At 38.1% G+C, this 26,047-nt stretch overlaps 2 long non-coding RNA genes across 2 annotated transcripts; both read left to right on the top strand.

Annotated features, from left to right (window-relative positions):
- The first annotated feature begins 8,013 nt into the window (after positions 1-8,013).
- LOC116660659 lies at positions 8,014-11,688 on the top strand. The gene is made up of 3 exons (XR_004316243.1): positions 8,014-8,023; positions 10,384-10,386; positions 11,603-11,688. It is a non-coding gene; the product is annotated as an uncharacterized LOC116660659 (long non-coding RNA).
- A 1,120-nt stretch (positions 11,689-12,808) lies between these two features.
- LOC116660660 lies at positions 12,809-25,546 on the top strand. Its single transcript, XR_004316244.1, has 3 exons — positions 12,809-12,939; positions 19,670-19,675; positions 25,535-25,546. It is a non-coding gene; the product is annotated as an uncharacterized LOC116660660 (long non-coding RNA).
- Positions 25,547-26,047: the final 501 nt, after the last annotated feature.

The following is a 26,047-nucleotide window of genomic DNA, read 5'->3' as shown; positions in this document are numbered from 1 at the left end:
TACTTTAGATACCTTATGTAAACGGAATTATGCAGTATATCCTTTTTTTAACACAATGTCCTCAAGGTTCATCTATGTTGTCACACATGGCATGATTTATTTCGGTTGGGTTTTTTTTTTTTTTTTTTTGAGGCTAATATTCTGTTGTATTTATAAACCACATGTTCTTTATACGTTCATCCACTGATGGACATTTAGGTTGTTTCCAACCCTTAGCTATTGTGAATTGCGCAGCAGTGAACCCGGGAGTGCAGGTACTCCTTTTTGATCTTGATTCAGTTCTTTTGGATAAATACCCAGAAGTGGGATTGCTGGATCATATGGTAGTTCACTTTTTAACTTTTTAAGAAAACCCCACGCTGTTTTCTATAGAGCCAGCATCATTTTACATTACTTTCCATAGTGTAAGAGGGTTCCAATTTCTCCACATCACCAACACTTGTTAATTTCTGCTTTTTTTTTTAAATAGTGGCCACCCTAACAGGTGTAAGGTGATACCTCATTGTGGTTTTGATTTACATTCCCCTAATAATTAGTGATGTTGGGCATGTCTTCATGTATCTAATGGTCATTTATATGTCTTCCTTGGAGAAATGTCTATTCAAGTCCTTTACCCATTTTTAATTGGATTATTTGGATTTTTTTTATATTGAGTTGTAGGAGTTCCTTATACATTTTGGATATTAGCCCCTTATTAGATAGATGGTGTGCAGCTCTTTCCTCCTGTTCCACAGCTTTGTCTTTCGCTCTGTGGATCGTGCCCTTTGCCGTGCTGTAGCTTTTCAGTCTGATACAATCCCACTTGCCTATTTTTGCTTTTGACGCTTGTGTTTTTTAATTCTACAGAAACCGTTAAATGTGGCACCTAGGAAAACAGTAGATCTTTTCCTTCAATGTTATTTATTTGTTTATTTGTGTTTAATAATTATTTAGAAATTATTAGGAACCATGTACTTTTCTAAGCAATTTACATATATTAACTCACACAAAGATGATAACTGTATGTGGGGTGTGCATTTTATCCCTTTTTTCCAGATAGAAAAACTTGGATACATTGAGATTGAATGATATACCAAGGAGTGGATTCAGACATGGAAGATTTCGCTGTAGAATCCACATATTTGAACCTTTTATCATGTTGCCTCCCCACTGTGTCATCATTTGTTTAATTGAAAAATAATAAAACTGAAAAAAACTGCATTAATGTATAAATGAATTAATGGTTAAATGAATAAATAAAACAATGACATGATAATAAAGTATAAGACTTAAAGCTAATGTTTATCTTTTAAATTAATCAAATTACTAGACTTGCCATGTAGAAAACTTTAAAGAGTAAGACTTAACTTTGGAAAATTAAATTTGCCAAAATATTCTTTAGATAAATACCAAAGAAATGATATTATTTGCTTATTTTAAGAAATAAAACATCATCTCTATATTTTAGTTGGTTATTGATAAATAGTTGCTTTGTTTTAGAGGAAAAGCCAATGCTGAGTTATAAGATGATGTAATCCATTATGTTTTTATTATGATATCAGCCTAGAAGCAAACCCACAGCAATGATAAGTATTGTCATATAAATTTTTATAAAGATGTTTCCTGGGGATGTATAAAGAGATGATTTCATGACCACTCTGACCATGACGAGCAAGCTGAAGTTAATATCCTGAAGACAGTGGTACTGAAGAACCTAGTTGTTGATGTAGTCATAGGTGGCTGAAATTACCTCCAGAATTGTCAGTAAGTGAATGATACATACTATTATTGTTTAAGTTTTAGTTTTCAATAAAATACACAATAATTTTCTCCAATACACATTGAAATTTAGCTTCTGATGATACAGCCTTTTAAAATTGTATCTAGATTTGTCTGAATCAGAATTCAACATTTGTGATAAAAAAACATTTCAGGAATATTGGGGTCTTGAAAAAGTACCCCCTGACATGCACAGGGAAAAGATTAGGTATTAGGAAAAGCGAAACATCAAATGCATGATATGCAGCTAGTAAGGCCAGAAGTCACCATCTTTCATTCCATTTTCTTTTTCCTAAATCAGTTTCAAGAATTATCAAATAGCAAAAATATTGTTTTGAATAAAGTCATTGCCACAAGTTGTGTGTTGCAGAGACTTGCTGGGAAAGGAACCAGGTGCCTGGAGAAGCAGAGCAGGTGGAGGAGAAGGGGGAGGTGCCCACCAGTCAGGACTGAAACAGGCTTGCTGTATGCGCATAGGTATGTTCATGAGAAACACGGGCCGGGTGGAAGCAGGCTGCAAGACACTCCCTCCCTCTCTCCTTTCCTTTATATTCACTCTCAAGCTGCAGCCTCCTTTTTGTGCCATAACACATTCTTATTTTCTCATTCAAGGTTGCCGGGTTTTGTTCACTTAAGCTGTAGAAAAATGAGGAGAAGAAGATAAGCTAATTTTGATCTAACTTGTTTTCTCTCTGTGTTACTGTTACCTAAAGACAGCCTCTGTTATCTGGTGAGAAGGTGAACAGGAAGTCTGAGCATTTCATTTCATAAATGACAGAAGACATGCATTGACTACATAGATAAGATGACTCAGACTCCCGTAAATCAGTTCCATTGTTTGTATCCAACATGTTGAGCCGTTACACCAAAAACTGGACTGTACAAACTTTGGACCAGTGATAATACCCACTCATGGGAAGAAACTGTCTTTTGCAGAATGCAAAAAGGAAAATGGCTATTTTGATTCCATGTTATTTCTTGGTGATATTTTGTTCAATCACATTTAAGGAAAAGCAAATATTTACTTATCATTGAAAACTTGATGTAACACTAGATAATTCTTAATTTGAAAGATTGTTGTTCTGGAGTGAACACTGGACCAACAGAGATATCTTGAGCTTATCCAAAAAAAAAAAAAAAAAAAAGTTACTTTTGCCCAAGCAATACACGAACATGGATAAAAATAAAATAATCCTAAAAGCATTTTAATGGAAAACAACCACCTAAATTTATTTTCCTCTTTGCCTCTTTCTCTCCAAAGCAACAGTGTTTTCGTCCTTTAGCTTTTTACTTGGGTCGTTACAGCCATAGCTCCAGACTTACATCTTGAGTTCTCAGATTTAGACACTGCCTATCAACTTCTTGGATTTAGCTATTTTTCACCCCAAACCACCTCCCCTGCTTCATCCTTTGGTGATATTTGTAGTATATTTCCTTAAACAATTAAAATTTAGTGTGTTAACAATATGATCATGTAAAAACTGCTTCACCACGAAGCCAAGCAGTGTACCACGGTTGTGGGTCTTTTGCTTAGAGATTTGGTTCTTCACTGGAGTTTATCCCCTGTATGATAACATTGGTTTTTTTAAAAAGTTTAATTTAGCAGGTGTTCTGAGAGAACTACCTTTGTTTCAGGTGATGGTCTCTAACCCGGGTGTCCTCCCGTCCAGCCCTGCACTGACCCCGTTGCCCTCCAGGTTATACACATCCTGAGACTGTCATTCAGTCGTTTGTTTTTCAAATGGATTGACTATTTCTGGCACCTCAAGTGTGTGGATATCTGGCTTTTGCTGCTTGCTGGGCGTCCATTCTCCTCCCCAGCTCCACTCATTATTTTATTTGGGGGAACTGTCTTAGCCCTCGCTCAGTGTAACTCCATTGGGATTGACGTCGTAACAGAAGGTGGACACTGAGTAGTTTAATCCTTTAATCTAACCGATTCTTCTTGGTCCAGTGCTGCCCGAGTAACCAGTTTTGTCCAAGAAGAGTAGTTAGTCCTTCTACTATTGTTTATTTTTTGTGAGAAGGGAGTTCTCTCTTCTCCCATGAACATAAGCCTCAGACCTGTTGCATTCACTTGCAGTCAATAGGAAAGAGATAGGATTGCATTAACAGGTGGTAGAGTGGCCTAAAAGACGGAAGGAATCAACTGTGGACAGCATTGTTTGAGCCTAAAAGCAGCCTTGCCCTAAACTATTACACAGTGAGTAAGTAATACCCACCCTGTTGTTGTTGCTTGTTATTATTTGCTCAGTCCTAGTTTTTATTGGTTTTCAGTTAGAGTAACCTTACTGATACATCACATCTAACATTTTTGGGTTTAACGTTCTGTTTTGCTGGAATACATTGTCATGTAATCTCCTGAGAAAAACTTACAAGGGAAAGGAATTTTTTTGAGTTTCTCTATGACTAGAAAGTCTTTTATTGAACTTTCACTTAACTGATAGTTTTGTGAGGTATAAAATTTTAGATTGGAAATGTTTTTTTTTTCCTTCTGTATTTTGAAAGCATTTCAAGTCTGGTACTGAGAATAAGAAGTTAAAAAAAAAAAAAACAAAACTATATTGAGGACTCTTTCCTGTGTTTAGTTTAACTGCATTTTAATTTCTGAAAGTACTCAAAAATGCTTCCTGTAATTCCTGATTTTCTGAAATTTTCTGAGACTTTTCCTTGGTCTGTTCAGTTTTTATTCATCTTGTTAGGGACCTACAGTTTTACTTCAAGTTGGAGGCTTCCTCATCTATTTGTTTATCCATACTGTGCTTCATATTTTTAAGAATAATGTGAGTAAAAGATAGCAGGCGATTTGGTACACTTCTAAGACTTCTCACTGTCAGCTTTGCTTAAGAATGATTGGGAGCAAGCCAGAGGTGGCGATGCTGAGAGATAACTGCATTCCAGGCTGGGCTGATCTCCCACCACATACTGTGCTGAGCTTCTGTTTGCAGACAAAGCAGCTTATGACAGTCACCAGTTAGACTTTATGTGGGCAATAATTAAACTTCTGCTCTGATTTTGTGATACAGCAGTTAACGTGACCTTACTAGAAAGTCTCAGAACATATTAATTCAATTGAAGAACTAATAGAAATATATCGAAAGCAAGCAAACGAGTGAGTATCTTGTCCAGTTAAATCAATGTACTGAGCAAACCTTTAGGCTCAGGGGTCTGCATTCCTCGTCCTCCTTTGACTTAGGGCAAGCCGTGATCTTTGCTCAGTTGCATTTCCCTTTCCCTGTCAAATGTCTGGTGTGGCCAGAGTGCCAGATAGAGCGCTAACATGGAGCCTCCACGTCTAGGATACAGTGGTCCTCTTCTCTCCACGACAATCTGAGCTACAACAGACAATGCTCTTTACCCTAAAAATCGAGATTTTATGATCATAAGAAGTTTTCTCATGCAAATTTATAAATGTTAACTGATGCTTTGAAGTGTGGAATGTCAAGCTGCCTTCAGGACATTTTATTTCCTTATGGTTTGTCATGGGTGTGATTTGCATGGAAAGAAGCATGCTTTCAGCTCGGCATGATGCTCATACGTAATTATTATCAACACCCTTGAAAACAATTTCCATGACCTCAAAGGGAAGTGAGTGCAGATGACAGACCCTGATCATATAATTTTCCTAATGGCACATTTGTTAGTCCTTCTCTTTAAAGACTGGGGTAGGGTCTCATTGCATTGTAATTTAATGCTATAGAGATTATTTTTGTCTTTTCAAACTGAAGAAAGTAAATTCATAAATCCTAGGATATACATGCTAGGGTTTTGGGTTTTTTTTTTTTTTTTTTATCTTTTCCTTTTCCAAATAGGTGCCATGAGAACAGCCTGGTGACTTGGGCTTGAGTTGGGTACAAACAGGGAGCTTCCCTGTGGACTGAGCCACAGCCATGCGGCCGCAGGTACGCAGGAATTAGGGTGCAACCAACTGGAGTCCTGGGAACGCATTCCTGACAATACACTAAACAAGAACGTGAGACTTTGGCCCTTTGCTGTCAGCCAGATGGGAAGGCAATTTGGAAAGGAGAGCATTTCACCCTATTGATATTCACTACTTTTTAAACGTTCTCTTTGTTTTGACCAAACCAAAACCTTCTTGCTTAGGAAAAGCTTTACAAGCGGATCTACTTCATATTCTATAATTCTAATTAAATGCAGTTAATTGAAAAACCTAACCAAGTTTTATTTGGCAGATTTTGTGACTAGAGCATTTTAATTAAGTAGAATTTCCAAGGGATATTGATAATAGTATTTGGTTTTAAATTGAGAACAAAATCTCTTTACCTCAAGAGAATGAAAGGAGTCAATAGAGACCACATTTCTTTCCTCCGTTAAAAAAAAAAATCGCGTTGAAGCCGTTCAAGGGCTTTTCAGTGCAGTGGATGACTGGTGTATTTAAGCAATCGGCCTCTTGAGCAGGCAGGTAATTTCAGGCAGCCATCGGTAGTGGGTAGTTTGTGGAGAGTTGCGTGATTCAGTTATTCAACAAAACCCTTAATTGCTGCAAATGCACCCATCTTTTTCTGAAACTGCACAGGCAGAATGGAAATCCGAAAGTTTAAGATAAAGAATTCTTAGCATTTGGTATTTGGGCCAAGGGGTTTTCTTTACATTTGTTTGCTCTTTTTTATACTTGCCTCTGTAATTGAAGAATTAATTGCCATCAACAGATAACCTGCAATGAGCTGGTTGTCCTTTTGAAAAACTCAACATTCTCTCTGCAGGTGCAGTTCCACTCATCCTCCCAACACCCTGTCTTATCCATTTCCCATCTTTGCCAGAGAGACGTCAAACATACTTCGTCATCATTGCATGCTCAAGGCAGAAAGTAAGGACTGAAAAAACAAGTGACTTAGTCATGAAACAGAATTAGTCGATGAAGGGGCAGTGGAGAACATTCAGTCTCTACCCAGAGATCTTAGATGCGGGAGCTGGGAAAGAGAGGACCACCATTCAAAGGGCTTCCTTCAAGTGTTCACTGTTTCAAAGTCACAACAAGGTCTTCATTGATGTAAGACACTATAAATTGTATTCTAATTTTCGAGCATTGATTTGGATAAACAAATGGGTACCTTAGAGTACTGTGCATGAAAATGAAATTACATAATTGTAATAACAAAACCAACTAAATAAGAATTTATTTTATTTCTCTCCCTTTCCTTTAGTTGGTTTTGATAAGAATCTCTGGAATATTAAGTGTTATTATTCATAATCAATATTAAAAAATCCTGCTCATTTCATATTTGATATAGCGTGGCCTAATAGTAAAATAAAAGCTGTATATTTATGATAGTATATTCAGTAAACATTATAGTCCATCAGAACATTATAAAATTATCCCTTAACATATTACAAAGAGAGGAGGATTTCTGAGCTTCATGCTGTAACTATGGAAACAGCATAGGCTTAAAACAATAGCAAACATTGTTGGCAGATAAAACAAATCTACCTCATACTCTTTATCTCGAAACAGAATAGCTACTTTACAACTGAGCACGTGTCCAAAATGCTACCATATAAATACTGATAATTAAATTCAATAATCTCCATGGATTTATAGCATTATGTCAACATGGCACATAGAACACTGACTTGTGTTCATGAATTATAATGTAAACTTTGACAGGGACCAAACATTTTTGAAATTGATATAGTTATTTTAAATATTTTGAAATGTATCAAATATATGTAACCACAGCTTCCCTTTAAAAGAGGTTAATTCTAAGTACATTTATTCTGTCTACTGAGAAGACTTAGAGGCCTACAGGATGTGCTTGTAATTAAATTATGTCCACGTGGTTCTGAATGGCTTGAACACTTAAAAGGACAGGGTATCAACAAAAATATTCAGAATGTTTAGTTAGCATAGACCATATTTTATACAATTCAATAAAATGAAGCAAAGTATTTGTTCAATGTTTATGACTCTGGCTTGCAAAAGATGAGGCATTGACATTTGTCTTAAGCTAGAACGAGTTCATTTGGCTCTAACATGAGTTCATGAAACTAACAAACTGCCATGATTCATCTGACTCCAGAATAATGAGCTACGAAGGCTGTGAGAGGAATACGAATTTGTCCACAGCCTTGTATCAAAATGGGAAACAGAACAGAAAACCAACCTACTTTGGAGGGTAGGGAGTTACTAAAGTTATATTTCCTTTGCAGTTATTCTCTCCCTTAAATGCCGTATTTTCTGATAGCCTCGGTATAATCCAGAAGATTCCATTTTAAACAGGACATTTAAAGCTCCCACTCTTCCAATGTTCACCACACACATGGAGCTGCTACCGTCTTAGCTCAGGCGGTGACGAAGCCCAGGATGCAGGCTAACGAGAAGGTACAACTGCCTGGACTCAGATGCCCAGTAAATGTCTGAGTTCTTTCACCTTCAATTCTCAGCCACTGGGACTCTGAGGGCTAGTTTAGAATATTTTTTTTCTTAGTAACTAAAGCATCACTATTTAACTTGATATCTGATTTAAAGTTTAAGCTTTAACATAAATGATATAAATATTTTCTTTCTAAGCTATCATTCATTGTACGATGCCTACCATTTCAAGCTCTTCAAATGCCTTTTGCCTTCAACATTCTTTCTGTGGTTTTATTTTGGCCAGAGTTTCTGGAAAGAGAGGATGTTGACCATGGGTTAAGATTCGGATTGCCCCCTGACACCCACCACCCACATTTGAAATCTGAATAACTCTGGTGATATGGAAACATTTTAAGAAACTCCCAACTCAGCACGTACTTGGGTTCCCATTTTTTGAAATTAATACACACGTTCTGTACCTTTGACAAGACAGTCTCTAAAGGACAATACCATTATTAGCACCACATGTAATCTATTTAATAGTGACTCTGGCAGAGAAGCAGAAGCAAATAAGAAAATGAGGTGACATCAGAATAAGCCAACTATCGACATTTTGTGTTGTTTCATTTAAAATAATTTAAAAGAAGTAGGTGTTATCAGATAGTCATTTGCTTATAAACCACTACTTCTAATTATAGTCATATATTCTGAGTATATATATCCACAATGAATTATAATAATAAAAATAGCTGAGATTATTTTAAGAATGAAGTCTGAGATGTATTATTCTAAACAATGAGTTAAATATGATATAGAATTTTGCTGAGTATGTGATTCCTAGAACCTTATGGACATTTGTAAATTTAGTTTGCTGATACAAGATTTAAAATATTTTGTATCTTTGATTTTGTAGAATATTAAGTTTCTCTTTTAGGGTAGTTGTTTTGTAGATAGATTTATTTTTGCATATGTTTAATTTATTGTATGATTAAATAGATGTTTATATGTTGTTCTTATCTACTTTTGTCTGAGTTTTTGAATGGTAAGTGTTTTATAAAATTTTAGGCCTAAGTACAGTGACATATTATACCATAGGCTGTTTAATAAATATTTTAAAATTAATTTTAGACCTTTGACAAGATGACATTAGAAGAATATATATATCTGAGCACATAATACTCATTTTTGGCACTTTTGTACCTGATACTTGCTGAATATCTCAAATTAGTATTTCAAGTGCCTTTAAGTTTCCTATTCCTCATAAATGTAGGAGACAGAAAAAAAGCACTATTTTTCTTCAAAGTTAATCAATTTTTGTAATGCTTTTCCTATAACTTAAATAAGGAAAATTCATTTCTATGCTACTAGTTTTTCTTAAAATAATGTCTATTCGTCAATATTCCTACAATTTGGCGGCTAGCATGAAACACGCACTCCGGGTTAGTTCTTCAGCCTTGCTAAGGTCTACGGCCAGTAGCGCCAGCATCAGCCGGGAGCCTGAAATGTAGACCATGGACTCCACCCAGACTTAATGAGCCCCTGTAATGATGTAACAAGAGGCCCAGTTGATTCATGTGTACCTTTGAGTTGGAGATGCACTGGCCCATGAGCTCTGGGGGCTTGTTTACTAACCTGCAGTTAGCTATGTGTTTTCCTGATAACGTATAAAAATTGACTTACCTTTTTAGCAGCTAAAGCACATTATAACTTAGGTTGTGCCCGTGATTATTAATACCAAACTTCTTTTTTTCCAAATTAACTGCTTTTAATTTCATTTTATTCCATACAATGATAAAATTGATGATGATGATGATGATAGTGGCTGATGTTCCTGGAGCGTTTAGCTAGTGGTACATATCACGCTAAGCATTTTATGCACATTATCTCATTTAATCCTCTTAGATTTTCAGATTAGAAAGAGGAAACAGAGTCTTAGGAAATAAATAATTAACAAAAGTCACAAGAGAAACAGTGCCATTTCACTGATTTGATCGCAGTTCCACCTAAGTTCAGAGACCAGGTTCCTTCAATACTTCTTTGTTAAACACGTACATACACGCACACACATCTATGCACAAGGCCGGACATTTTTCCTATATTACCTTCTATATTTCTTGTTTTGGGCTTTCATTATACTTTTTCAAAGTCTGTCATAAATACTGCCATTGCCGTTTTTCATGACGGCCTCCTAGCTTTGTACTATTGATGTGTTTGTTTAGCTGTCATTTTCCATCCTAGCAGGTAAATGATAAAATATTACAGTAAATAGTCAAGGACAGAACCCATTTAGCCTGGCGCCCATGCACATTAAGCTGGTGCCCACGCACCTGGTGAACTCTACCATCAGCTATTATTCAGTCCATATGTTTATTACAAGTCAGGTTGAAGACTTGAGATCTTAAGGGTTAGAAATCTACTGCAGAGAAGAGACAGGAAATCGGGGAGAATTTGGATTTAACCAGAGGTGGTAGGAAAGCTGGACATGGACCATAAGTGAGCTTTGTAGTAATATTTGTAGTAAAAAGTACCAGTGTGAGATGCTTAAAATCTTCAGTGGAAAAATATTGTTAAATCTACACATGTGAAAAGCCATTCAATATTACATTAATGACGCCTGGCATTATATACAAAGACAAAAGAACGAATAAGAATTGTGGTCATCAGAAGACAGTTCAACACCCTGCACCGAAGAGTTCCCTGAAAGAAAAGGACAGAAATTGATGGGACTGACATTCAATTTAGGAATGCACAAAGAAATCTCAATAAAAAGGCAAAGAAATGCCTTTTACATCTAGAGGAATAGTTAAGATATAAATATCACTCAGAAAGTTATCTTAGAGTTAAGTAAAATGATAAGATAGCAATTTATAACACCCGTAGGCACCTAACCAGGCTCACAGAATCAATACAATGTTCTACCGAAGGTTACACAAATCTCCATAGAGATATTAGCCAAAGAACTACGTAGATAAGAAATGAACAAAATCATTTGTTTATCTTCTTGAAAACAATTAAGAGATGTCAGTCAATCTTTGATTGACATCTCCTACAATCAATACTCTTCTAAGTAGGTCATGCTTTATCAACTCAGAATCTGTTCAGAGTCACAGACACAAGAAGAATTCTTGTTTCTCAGAAAAGCTGCATGTCTGAGTAATCATGATTTGAAGAGGCATTTAGATGCACGTGAAAGACACATTCCTTTGATTTTTTTTGTATTAATGAATAATCTGTCATAGCAGGATTCAGTCATGGCGTTGACAATTTAACTCATCAGCCAGACAGTAACATTTGCTGTGCTTCCTATCCATAATAACTAGTGGTAAACGATTTGGGCATACAAAGTAAAAATGTATATGGCGTAACATATGTAGTATCGTGTAGGGTTTTTTTTTTGCCAACAGTGTTTTATTGGTGTTCTAAAAATGAGAAATCTAGAATGTAGAGGATTTGGCAAAATAAGCAATCTGGATTTCAAAAAGATGATATTCTCAGAAAAGACAGAAAAAGGGTGGGGGGCCTTCTCTAGAGTTGGGTAAAATAAAGAGACATGTAAACCAAATGCCACGTGCGGATCATGACGAAAAGAATACTGTAGGGCGTGTTTTCGAGACAGTTGGGGACGTTTATATACGGACCTCTGGAATGGGAAGGCGTAAGAAGCAATTCTGTGATTTATTCTCTCCCATCACCAGTGGGAAGCCCCCAGGAAGAAAGAGAGCAAGGGACCTGCTTGTAGACATCCTATAATTGGATATTCTGGTAAGTAGATAACAGTTTTTGCTTATCTGTGGAGCACTTTGAACAGAGTGTACCTGATTGTCAAGGATTACTGTACTTAGCATACGTAAATCTGCATCCTGAGGGTTGATGGGTCATGGCTGCTCGGTGTAAGCTCACAGAAGTTACGCCATTGAGCGTCAGATGTTTTCATGACTAAATTGCTCTCTTCCCTTAAGTTCTGTAACTACACAACTTGCTGAGGGAATTCTCCTGTTCTTCTAGACCAGAGGACATCAGACTTTATTGGGAGTGAAAATCAGAATGCTGTTGAGGAAGATGAATAATTTTATAAATTATTTATTTATTTATTATAAAATAAATAATTAAATATCTAGACCTAATAAAATTTTATTATAGAAGATATTTTGTGTTCTCACTTTTCTCCTCACTTTTAGAAAATATTGTAAAATATCTATTTCTTTGAATTTCTATTTTACTAACAAAGATCAAGACTATTATTTCTTAGTATTACTTTCACAATGTGAATTCATTGTGAATTTGCCCATAATACACACAGCATTAGTTCTGGTTTAAAATATATATTGCTACTTTCATACAATTTTTAAAAATTCAAACAGAAATAAATTATGATTGATGGGTTTTTGCACGTTGATTTGTGTTGACTTGCCCCTTAGGCTCCAGAGATGAGGGGCTCATATATGATAATCTGCCTAAAAGACCTTCTCAAGTTTGGGGAAATTGTGTGAACTTTTCTTGTGTGAATCTCCTTTATTCAGCATCATCAATGGTGTATGATTGCTACTTGCTTAGAAACGAAAGTATGTAATATCACATTAAAGTTATTCTTCTTCAGACAAACAAGGATCCTCAAACCAGATGCAACTGAAAATAAATAATATTGTTAATGAGATTTGCTACAGTGGCGGCATCTGCCAATCAAAACACTATTTTAATTTAATTAGAGGATCTGTCAGTGAGAAGTGTGCATAAAAATTTCTGTAAGAAAGTACAGTTTGTGAATAGAAGAGTGCATAATAGGGTTTTGTAGGCAGTGGATTAGTTTGTGACGGTCGGAGGTCACACTGGAAACCCAGTTTGATTTCCACGTGAAGGGGTGGTTTGGGGTAACATCACGTCCACGTCGTAATCAAGCACAGGATTTCGCCCAAGCAGAGTGATGTGGAAAGGCCCTGGAATTAAGCCTTTTAAACAATAATGCATCACATATGTCCTTACCTGTAGAACTAGCTGCTCAAGCAGGGGGTTGGATACCCTGCCTCGGGAGGTGCATCTCCCTGACCTCTGACCTTGAAGGCCTGACCTGTCCTCCAAATTCCACAAGAGGGTTCTTGGTGAATGATGCCTCCGGAGATGCCTCTCCCACCCTCGTACACCGCCCCCTCATTCCAGTTACTCTGAGGATATGGACATTCTTGAAAACAGTAGAACTCAGGAATAAGATAACTTGAGTGTCAAATTCTACATGACTTGAGTTAAGAAGAAATGAGAATAAATCTCCCTTTGTTCCTTCTTCACATAAAATCAGAAACCTCATGCCTTTGTTTTCTCATATATTTTTCTCCTCTAAAATAGTTTTGACTTCCCTCAACCTGCAGACCCATAAATCTAATCCTTTATATTTTCCTCTTCCTTGAATGACTTGACTGCAGTGGTAAGCTTTGTTTATTTTGTCAAGAAATATCACATGAATATGTTTTCAATAAGCCAATGATTTATGTTTCTTTCTCATAACGTGTGCATTTATACATCTGACTCCGTTAACAGAGCTGCTTCTGTCTTTGGTTTGAAATCATTTTCCATTCTCACGCTCTCACTCTATGACACTGCTAGTCCTGATGAATTAGAAGCAATCTGACGCCATATACACCGCGTCCGAGCTGGGATTAAGATCCAGGGCTTGATCTCCCCAAGGAGCCTGGGCGTTCCTCCAGCCCAGTGATTCCCAAGTTTTCAGGTGCGTCAGAATCACTTGGAGGGCCTGTTAAAACACAGATTTCTGGGCCCCACTTCCGAGATTCTGACTCAGCAGGTTTGGGCTGGGGCCCAAGAATTTGCATTTCTAAGAAGTCCTAGGAAATGCTGATGCTACTGGTCCAGTACCTCACTTGGAGAGCACCGATGGAGTCCACGCTCGCCCAGAGGCTCCCTTTGGCTTTCAGAGAGTTTGCAATTTGAACTTCGACGTTTTCAGTTTTGATGTTGTTTTTACCTAGGGTGACCTCGTATGTGTGAAAAGAGAAAAAAGCCAGTGGCTCTGGGAACCATTTTCAGTCTCTGGGGATTTGCCTACTCTATCTGCCATGGTGGGGGTGGTGGAAGCAACAATCACAGACCAAGTTTTCCACTGTTGAAAAGCAACAATTACTTCTATTAGAATTATCTATCCTATAAAGAGAATTAAACAGCTCTGTCACAGTGATGGTGGCTTGCAGAGTGCACATAACTCTCACGAGCAAACAGTTTCAAATAATTAGCATTACTGAGTCACTCCTGGTTAGTTCTTTCTGCATAACCTGTTTTAATCTGAATTTGGAATACTGCTGTGGCAGCTTGCAAAGCCTAAGACATTATAAAGCTCGTAACAATCTTCAAAGATACATCGCCAAATACTTTCTATAGGTGACTTACAACTACTGAACTTAAGTGAAAATGAAAAGGAGAACAAATTTCTTGAGTCTTTTTATCGGGAAACACCTGCTGAAATATCCCATTTGCAGACGCCCATCATTCCCACGAACCTGGAAGGCTCATCAAGACCTGTCCTGCAAAGATACAGACATCCCAAATATACTGCAATTTAACCATTATAAGTGAATTCCTCGTACTCTGCAGCTTAAGAACTTAATTAGTAACTCATGAGCAATTTATTCTTTCTAATACCCTTACAGTGGTTCTTCGTGACCTTTTCTTGGGCACGGCCAAACTGGAGGTTATCTCATTTTCCTCCAGTGGGATGGGAAGGGGGTACAGCGAATACAATGTCTAGGTTTCTGAGGGAAAGCAGGTCCTCTCACTGAGTGCTTAACTGTCATCCTCTCACATTTAAATTGCATCTTATGCTTTTCATCTCAAGTTTAAATAGTTACAAAGGACATGTTTTGCAATATTGGAAATATTGACATTATGAATCCAAACTGTTTTCTCTCACCTAGATATAGACCCCAGATTATAAACACCAGTGTCACTCTATACCCACCACAGTCAGAATCTTTCTTACTTACTTACTCAGAGTCTTTCAACAAGGATTTCAAGGGCATAATTTCCAAGTGTATGGATATGATTTTGGTTGGACAAATAGAAAAGGTTTAGCACGCATTCAAGACTTTGAATGTACTGCCTTATGTCTAGTCAAGAGTCCTTGTTGAAGAGTAGTGTCTGTATTTAAGGATTCCCACACCTCTTCTATTTCTGTTTAAAATATGAAATACTGCAACTTGAAAAATAATCCTGCTAGCAGTTTGAAAGCAGGACAACGAGGCTCCTTCCTGTTATAATTGATCATGAATCATTTCGGATGATTGCCTTCCATATGGATATATATTTATGTTAAACAGTAACAGTTTAACTTTGCTCAGAGATTTCCCCCAAAAGAAATTCAGCCTGAAATAAATAAACCTATCAATAAGTAAGTATAATAAATGTAAAACTGACTCCACAAGTCACTAGAATCAGACTTTTATGAGCTAATGATAGTCACTTTAATGACCTCTGCTCTTGCTAGGACTGAAAAATAATACTGAGTTTTTCCCTTAAATCTATGGAGAAGAGGAAATACGGTTATGCATGATGGATAATAAAACGTGTCAAAGCAATAAAAAATCCTAAGTGTATGATTAAAACAAGGCATATAAAATAAATTTTGTGAGTTTTTCTCCTAAATTGCTATGGCTTAGAGTTCCCAGATATACTGGAGGTACGCAAAATTTAGAATTTTGAGGAGCAGTGGCTCTATGTGTTACCCCATCTCAAGTTAAATTTAGTGTATTTAAGGAGTGTATGGTATTTCTATTCTCCTCTTTGTATGAAATCACACACACACACACACACACAAACTTTCTATAGAGAATTTGAAATTCTTAAACAAAGGAGTGAGGCGTCTGTCTCTTAGATATCCAAGAAAAAGAAGGAAGGTAAGATATTTTTGGTTATTAAGCTCCCTGAAATCATACATGTTACCACCTATTGTGTGAAGACGCATGGTAAATAAATAAGCAAAGGAAGAATTTCCACCCTTCTTCTGACAGCGTAGAAATCCACCATTTGGGCCATATTCTACAAGAACTACCTAAAAGTTTAGTTTATGACGTTAAACAGTAGTCATAGCAGGTCTGAGGGAGGACAGCCTTTTATTTGATTGGGCCAAGTCAAGCTCTCGCTTGTTTGTCACGATCATGGTTGTTTCTTTCAATACCTAGCAAAAATTTGATCCCATGTTGCTGGAAAATAGCATTGTATTCATATAGTCAGAACTAATGGACACGGAAGTGACACAACCACTAACCGAAGTTCACTGGCTGCCTTTTAAAATTGGTTGATGAGCACAAGGCTCTGGACATGAGAAATCTGGCAATATTCAATGTTAACAGCATTTTAATATTTATTTTCTTTACTCATCACTATTTTCAATGAATAGAATATTTACTGTTTGAAGTTGCAACTTGAAAAGTACATCACATGCCTATAGGTCTCTGGAAAACCATTGCTTATATATGTGGTAAGCTACAGAGCTACCCATCCAGATCCGGAAGCATGGAAGTGGGTTTGACCATGAAAGGGAAGTAGCAAAAATCTGGTCAGGCAAATCCAGATAGTCCTCACTGAGCCGGAACCATCACAGCCTGACACCCCTGCTGGGAGGAGAGCTTGGCACTGAGATGCTGTGTAATGAGGAAAGGGGCAGGTACCAGGAAGAAACGTCCATACGCGTTCATTTCATTTGCCTTTGATAAATATTAGAAGTCTGCACAATGCATGACATCCCATAACTTCCTGATGGGACCTTTTTAGAATTACAAGTCATTCCTGACAGAGTTTGAGGAAACAGCTACCCTACCAAGTAATTAAAATTTTTTCTTAAACAAAAACTCTCTATTATTGAAAGTTGTAAAAAAAAATAGAAATAATCATTTTTACTTTGATTAAAAGTATCTTTAATTTAGCTATTTAATAAATTGGAAACAATAGTAGTAAAGATTCTACTCCCCACGTGAAGCATCTCCGTGTTAGTAAAATACAAAGGCACGATGTGAATTTCTACATAGAGTAGAAAATAAAAGGTGGAATGAAAAATGATGTTTACTTCATTGATTTCAAATTGTTTGATTAACAATCACCGAAACTGACAAAATAACCTTTTCCTAGTAAATCAGTTTAAATTATTTAAGAGCTAATTCAGCACAATAATACAGAATTTCTCTTTAAAGTTAACAAGGCACTTACTCTGAAAGCTGTCATTCCAGGGGTACTATCATGAGTGCAGCTCAGGGTGGACTAGCTTGTGCGTATATTTCTAAGCCTTTGAGTATGTGGTGTAGTTCTCACTTTGTCAGCAGGTTTCTCCTGGATTCCATAGCCTTTACATTTACATGAACTTTCATGGCTATTTTTTTTTTCATTTTTTTCATTATCCTTTTCTCTTCTAAGGTATGATCAGGCTCAAGATTTTCAAAGGCATCACTAGACTTCATTATTATTCAAAGGACAATAATATTTTGCTGTTTTCAGCATCACCAAGTTTATTGTTTATTTTAATTTGTTCATTTTATCTTGTTTATTTTAAACCTGTGCTCTTTTCGGTCCTCAGGTATTTCACATGTTAATTACAGATTTAAAATTCAACACATCTATGAGAGTATAATTGTAAACTCATATCCTGTGACAGGGTTGGAGTAAACTATTCCCGTCTTTGGTAGCCACTTTTAATCAGTGATTGTAAACAGCATGTTAACTATCTTCCACTGTGATTTTAGATGTTGGGTTCTCTTTTTAATTCTCTTTTCCTTTTAACCTTGGATATTTCGAGGCTATTTTATTAGGAAGCAAACATATTTAGACTTTTTATATATCCCTAATATATTGATTTTTTTTCCATGTCTCTATCTCAGTACTATATCTTTTCTTAAAGAAAATATTCTGTCTCTTGTACATTGTCCCAGCTCTCCTTCATTTTGTATTTGCAACATATATCTTTTGCAATATTTTTATTTTCACCCTCTACCTGTAGCTTTATAGTCAAAGGATATATCTTGTAAGAAGCTTATAATAGATTTATCGTAAAATCTAGTCTGATAAGGCCAGAGTCTTAACTGGATAATTTTACTCATGTATCTTTAAGGTGATTACAGATATGTGTGGTATATCTACCACCTTATTTGCACTTTTTTTGTCCAATTGTTTTATATGCCTTTATTTCTTTTCTCCTATTTTTCAAATAATTAAATTTTACTGTGCTCACTTTGGCAGCACATATACTAAAATTTTATTATATTTCATTTTCTTTCTGTATTATATATCATTTTACCAACTCTTAGAGCTTAATGTGAAAATTATAAAATCCATTATATTAACATTAAAATCACTAACATTGAACATTAACATTAAATCCAATATAAAGTAGACTTTTAACACTTAGACATTGCAAGGACCTTAAAACAATTTAACTCTTGTTTTATTTCCAAACTAACTCCTACTTTTTTGTGCAATTGTCATCAACTATTTTGCTGTTCTATATAGTCATGCACCTGAGACTTGATCATTATGGTTATGTTCAATCAATACTCATTAAGATGTATCCGCACATCAGCTGTCAGCGGGCTCTGTGTCCCTTGTCGGCGTATCTACACGTATCCACCTGGGATCATTTTTCTTCTGTCTGAAGATCTCTCGAATTATTTTCTTTCATGCAGGTCTGTTGTTCACTAATCCTCTTAATTTTGATTTATCTGAAAATGTGCTCATTGGCATTTCCTTTTTTGAGGACATTTTTGCTATATATAGAATTCTGGATCAGCAGTACGCTTGTTTTGCACTTTGAAGTTATCTATCCATTTTCTTAAACCATCTATCTTTGTGTTGAAAAGTCAGTGTTTCTCTGGATGATTTTAAGATTCTCTGTCTTAAATTTTTAAGTTTTACTGTGATATGCTTGTGTGGTTTCCTCTATTCTTACCCTGCTTGGGGTTCTGGGACATTGGGAATCTTTCCATTGAGGTTATTTTTTCCCCTATTTAAAGCTTACCATTCCTCTATCTAGGTGTGTCTAAACTAATGTTAAAACTACGTATTGGCTTCTTTCAGTTTTTATATGTTTCACAATTTCTCTTGATTACTTTGCAGTTTTTATTTTCCCCTAATATTCTATATTACTCTTGGTTATTTTAAAGTTCTTATTGGTTAATTACAATATTGCCATGTCTCATGTTATTTACTTATGTGACATATCCTTATATAGCATTAGAAGCTCAGTATCTCAAATTATCCATATAACATTGGCTGCATGATCTTCAAGTGCATGTCTCCTCGGCTGAATGAGGTGTTTATTTTTTACCTTGACCTTTGAATTCAGAATAACTTTGATTATAATTATTCTCTTTGTGCAATTCAAGTTGAGATGGTACTTAAAAACTCAATATTAATTTCTCCAGCAACATTAAATTTTAGCAAACCATTCTTTTGACCCTAAACAAGACTAAATATTCTTAAGAAGGAAGCATGAGTGACAAGCATTAAGCTAATTGGGAACATATGTATTTCCATCGGAATCATTAATGCTAGCTGCAATAACACTGAAACCACAAAATCTCATTGGTTAAACACAGCACTCACTTCCAGTAGAGATCAGTCAATTGATAAGTTCATTGCAAAAGGAAAATGTTTTTTGAAAAATGAAATGAAATGAAAAGAACCTTCAAATACTTTGTGTCAATGAAATTTCCTTACATTAGAAAGCTTTTCAGCTAAAGTATAAAATGTTATACTTACTGAATGTCTACTCAGTCTATTAGGGCACCAGGGAAGCAGAATGACAAGTCATGGCTCCTTCCTTCAGTCGGCAAAGATTCGTAAATTCAGAGAAGGTTTAGTGTGTGTCCTCCAGGGAAGACGACTTGGGTTGAGTCCCCGTAATGTCCCCCAAGGCTGACTTTGAGATCTTGGGCAAAAGTTACTTAAAATTTTAATACCTTGTATTCCTCATTGGTAATAAAAACACCTATGTCTGCAGCTGTGTTCTGGAGTAGATTGTTATTGTAACTCGGCCCTGGAAGTGCCTGACCTGAGAACTCTTTGCTTGTTCTCTTGTTTCAGGTGAGGACTGAAATGACCCACAGGTTGGGGGGCAGCTGTGCAAATCTCCTACTGTTGCCCTAGCGGCCCACTTAGATGCTCCTTATGCAAAACTACATTTAAAATTGATTGTCAATTTATGAGACATCTTTATTTCATGGACTAGTTGCTTTTATAATTAAATAGCTTATGCGATCCCTTGAAAATAATCCATTCAATATTTAAAACTAAACAAAGGTGACCAATAAAATTATTTAAATAGCAGAAGAGAAAAATGCAATTTTAGTACATTCATACGATGCTGATCAGATTTAGGTTTCATGATATAGAATTAAATTGTTCAGCTATCTATTCAGCTTCTATAACCAAGTGGCCCCAAACGATAGTGCCACTAAAACAAAGAAAAAAGTTGTTTCTACTCAAAAGAAATGAAAAACATACATCCACACAAAGACTTGTGATAAAAAGATGATAGCAGCTTTGAGCATAATAGCCCCAAACTGGAAACAAACAGAAGTCTATCAACACCTGAATAGATAAACAATCCATATAACTGTGGCAAACTCAGCAATGAAAAGGAACCAACTAATGACATGTGGAGGCAACACGGATGGAGCTCAAAACCACTACGCTGCGAGAAAGACGCCAGCCACCAAATGATGTGCTTATGATGTGTACGCACGTGCATCACGCATTCCATTTATACGAATGCAAACTCATCTATAATAACAGAGAGCAAAACAGTGGCTAGAGGCAGAGTGGGTAGACTACAGAGGGGCATGAGGAATCTTAGGGGGTGACGGAAAGACTCTGCACCTTGATTGTGTGGTGGTCCTGCTGCGTGAAGCAACTGTCAGAGCGCACTGAATTGGGAACACTATGCAGGGCTGATCTGTCTGCCTGGTGCTCATTCCTCCTCCCCTGGATGCAGGTGGATGGTTTCACCACTGCGTGTAGCACACCGTCCTTTGCATCTCCGTGCCTCTCTTCCCGGGGAGACTCTGAAGGAAGGGGAGCTACTGATCCTTCCACACTGATGTTTAGTCCAGGGCCTTACAACATACTGCGTGGATAATGCTCTTTAAAGCAAACTAGATATCCAGAGACAAGCAAGCCAATGCCCCTGTCCTGGAGGAACACAGGGCCCGGTGGAGAGACAGCTAAGATGAGGAGGGGGGTGTGGTGGGAGGCGGGTAGGTGCTAATACAGTGTTCAGCACAGGTGGTGAATGACAGCAGAGAGCAATGATTCTTCAAGCTTGAGCTCAAATTCCGCTTCATTCTTGAAAGCTTCCCTGAGTCTCGCAGGGAATTCCTTTCCCAGCTTTCAGTTTCACTCATAGATTATAGCATATAGTTGAGTCTGACGAGATGCTGTGAGTAATGCAGTTTTCCCGTGTGCTTGACTTACCTTCTGCAGAAATGGGAGTCACAATGAGCTGAGGCTTCCTGGGACTTCTTTGCATCTCCAGGAGCTCATTACGCATGTAGGTGGAGTCCAGGCGCCATTTCTCACTGATGTCTGCGCATTCTTGATGACAGTAATAATGACTCCCTTTACTAAATAGGCTCCTATACATTCGAGAGGTTAACCTGCCAAAATGCATTATAAATAGCACGATATGTAAAAAGATATATGTGGCTTAAGGTCAGAGTAATTACACTGTGATTAACCCTCCCGTCTAGATTTAAGACAACTGTGAAAGGCTAACGGCGCCTGGCATGTGAATGAGCTCTTGTGGTATAATTATGCTTAAGTAAATATTTCATGTAAGTTTGCAGCAGAGGAGCTGTATTTAGTCACGGGTCTCTGATAAAAACACCAACACTCTTGCACTCATTTCAAAATGCAAATTAAAATTAGCTATCATTTTATAAATAAAGATTTCATATGAATTATATATCCACTTAGTTCTGAATGCCTTTTGCTAAATTATGGCGATTTTGAGAATAAAATACTTAATAGCAGCTCCTGATGTTAGTTATGTCAGTCACGGTGGTGACTCGCCATTAGCCGTACCTTTGAGGAGAATTTCTGAAAGTTCCCAAGAGGACATCTGGGTCTCTGAAAACGCAGCCTCAGTGAGCGTGATGGTCTCTAAACCACTGTCTCCCTCCTTCACGTTCATCCTGCTGTATTTTGCCTCAATAGGCAAGAACTGGCTTCTACAAACCACATTACTCCTTTGACAGATATGCCGGGCCCTTCTTTGAGCCCCTGAGTGAGGGTCCTGGACAGAGAGGACACATGAGACACCTGCATCGCAGCTCAAAGGCTCATCTTCCAAACTTCTCCGTTCTCATCATCTCAAGTCCTGCCCTTTATTCTTCCAACCTTTTAAGAAGTAGCACTGCCATATGACAGTATCTTAGAGTTGCTTTTTGGCCTTTTTGGGTCTCAAAAACCAGCAAACAATGATATGTTATGTTAAATTCTTCCCAAATTCTGTTAAAACAAGTGACATGGTTTCAGGGTCCTAACTGGACCCCAGCTGATACAGCTCAACAGACATCCTACAGATGGACATACTGTATATTACCTGAGTGACACTGAACAGCTTTGGGGGTTGCCAAGGATGCGGTTCAGGGACTAGGAAGTCGACATTAGGGTCACTCAGATGGCGGTCCAAATCCCTTTTCCTCTTGCCATCTGACCTGGGAAAGTTATTTAATGTCTTGCTCCTTTCATGTGTAACAGATGTATTTGATGATAACCAGGATAACAGACGAGCACAGAAAGCATGTGTGCATGAGCGCTCTGCGCACACGGTACTCGGCAAATAGGAGGTTGTCCAGTCGTCCCTTCTGCAACTAGAAATGACTGCTTCCTGCACATCCACGCACTGTCCTTTGTTATTCCTACCAGCAGTCGTAATCCCTCTGTGCTAAAAGTTACCAATTTATGACTGAACTCAGGCAGAGGCCCGAGCAGGAGTCCTGGGACCACGCACCTCTGTGCTGCGTCACCTTCAGGGCTGTCTCCGTGATCTTACTGTATCTCTTTCACTCATTGTGAGATCTTTGAGGGCAGAGTCATGTGTCATTGGGCAACCTGCCATTTGTAATCAGACTTTATCACATTGGTTAACTCCCACCCTAAGTTAGCTGATACTTCCAGGCCTTAAATTAAAAGCAGACACTTAACTGCGCTGTGCCAGTTTAATTTGGCGCCACACTCGCTGTTTGCAATGACAGTGTGGTTAATTTGAGCTGCGGGGTGGTTGTTCGGACGCTTTTCTCTGCCCAGCCTTTACTAGGCTGGTAAAAGCCATAGCCCTGTATGACCTCCTGGGCCAAGGACGTTCCTCCAACTTGTCCAGCAAGTTTAGGGGAATAAAAGTCACACTGAATCTGGATTTCATGGTGTTGGCACTTCAATAGTCACCAGAGGCACCAACACTTAAGGCGTGAGGAGTTATCTCCACCTCCTACAGGCAGAGTATCTACACACGTAATTAGGAATTCTCCTGAAGTTCAGAGGCTTTTCAGGCATGAGAGCTTCTCAGGTTGTTTAGTCAATTTCCAGAGCGCTGAGTTGTTGCTATCAATTAGCATATAAGTCGGCAAAAGGGGGCAAAAGGGGGATTTTTTTCCTATCCATGCTCACAGGAGCTCACCCGCGGCAGAGGAGACATTAAGCAACCAGGTAGACAGGATAACCCATTGAATGGAAGGCAGCCAACTTGCAAACCTACCTACCTCTGCATTTCAACCAGCTGCTCGTCATCAGAGCCACCACAGTGGCAGGGATGGAACCCAGGTATGAGCCCAGCAACGAGGTCACCTACTTGCCAAGGTGGACTTGGCTGTTGCCACGGCCAAAACCCTGAGCAGTCAGCAGCAGAGACTGAAGCTGACCCCTCGATGAGGCATGAATCTTTGAGAAGATCAACCAGCCGTCTGGGTCAGACACCATCCATCTTGGAGAGGGAAGTGTTTGTCCCTCCTGAGAATGGGACACCCGCAGGGCCTGCCTTCTTTGCGGCACCGCTGTGCCACTGCTCACAGGCTGACTTTTGTCGTGGCTTCTCACCAGCATCACCTCAGACAAAGGAACCTGCTTTAAGAGGGGCTTCATGACTGCAATATACACTGCAGTCTACCAGCCAGTAGGAGGCAGTGGAAGCTCCTTTGGGAACTTTGCGCAGCCTGTCCTCCTCACTTTAAGCTCTGCTTGAACAAGTCCTGGTTACATGGGTGACACGCTGGTACCAAGGGACTGGTAAGTGACCACCAAATTCAGAGTTAAGGTTAGCATCTGGCATGCTGGGTCCCTCGCAGCGGCAGGCCATTAGGCAGAGAAAAGAGTTCAGATACTGCTGGGGTCCTTGACTCACTCGGACCAACACGAGAAGAGAGACTTGCTGCTTCAAGGTGGGCCCCGGGAGAAGAGTATCTGGGACTCAGCAGGTCCTTCGGGGTAGCTTTGGGGGCTCTCATGTCCAAATACAACTACACGTAATTTCTGTAACTGTGGCCGAAGACACAACAAAGAGTTGCATTAACCTTGAAGTGAGGCCAAGGTCATTCTGCTGTGCAAGCAACACAAACCAGCAAAGGTTAAGGATCATGCAGGAAACGTGGAAGAGGAAGGAGAAGACGGCCCTTCTGTTGACTGAAGCACTGGGACAAGCAGCTTACCCACTAACCTTCTCTCAGGAAGCCCTTCTTTTTTGTGCATCCAGCAATGACCATTTGGAAGAACCAGTGACATGACTGAGCAAATTTAACTTAAACAAAGCTGGGTCTGCAGGGTGCAAGGGGTGGGCAGAAGCTGACCCACTCTCTGCTCTGTCCAGCCCCTCAGCCAATATACAGATGTTTCAGTTGACACTGAACTGTGCACCGTGAGGACTGCCTGTACTGGCTAAATACTTTTTAAGCATCATATCTATGGAGGGTACACTTTTGATAAATTTCCATGGGAGTCTACAATTAAATTAAATGATTTTTAAATGAGCCAAAAAGTTAGAACTGGCAAAAATCATGCATTTTATGTATTTGTCTGAGGTTGGCACTGTCCATACATCCATGTTGTGTGTCTCCTCTTAGACTGTAAGATTCTGGATAGCCTAGATTAATTTGGTTTTTAAAACAAATAATCTTTAAACAAGCAATTGACAAATTGTGTTCTGTGATGACTTTTCTAAAATCAGAATACGGCTACTTGTAGCATGTGATTCATATTCTGCTTTGTAAGATAGACTCTTCCTGCCAGCTCATCGTAAACATGAGAAAATCACATACCTTTTTGTGTCTGTAAACATCAATCAACCAACCAAAACAATTTACATACCATCAAATATGCCTTTGGCTAACAGTGCCGATGTATTACTGGAGAGATAAGATAAGGTTGAGCAACATAAAAGGGACGAGTTGCAAAACAATCAGTCCTGTGAGTGACAAGGCAAAACAGGAAGGCACACGTGGGCTAGGAGGTGAGTTAAATATTTCTTTTACTCGGACTTGGGAGCAGCCTAAAGGTGGGTAAGAGATATGGCAGAGAATATTGAAGGAAACACTGGCTGTGAAGAGGGAACACGAGAAGCATTTTGCAGGTCACAGTGCATGAATGAGATATCCATTCATTCAACTAATGTGTATTGAGCATCTTCTGTGGAGGAAGGAGTGGATGGGCAGGCGGATTAGTACAGGTGAGTTCAGCCAGTGTGACGCCTGCTCACGGAGGTCCTAAGAGTCTGAACTTCCTGTGTATACCTGAGTTATGCTTTGAAATTGTGAAAGCTGAACCTTATATTTGGCTCGACTCTCTTAATAAATTTGATAAGAAAATTCAGTCAAACAGTATAAATCTCAAATAATCATTTTCAGCAGTTGTTTATGTATGTTTTATTAAACAATCAGCTCATTCTAAATGATTATTTTATCATAAATGTGTAATCAGTTCTTTTATTGATATTAAAAATTT

This window comes from Camelus ferus, chromosome 30 (genome assembly GCF_009834535.1).
Source record: "Camelus ferus isolate YT-003-E chromosome 30, BCGSAC_Cfer_1.0, whole genome shotgun sequence".
NCBI lineage: Eukaryota > Metazoa > Chordata > Mammalia > Artiodactyla > Camelidae > Camelus > Camelus ferus.
This window is presented reverse-complemented; position numbering and strand designations above follow the sequence as displayed.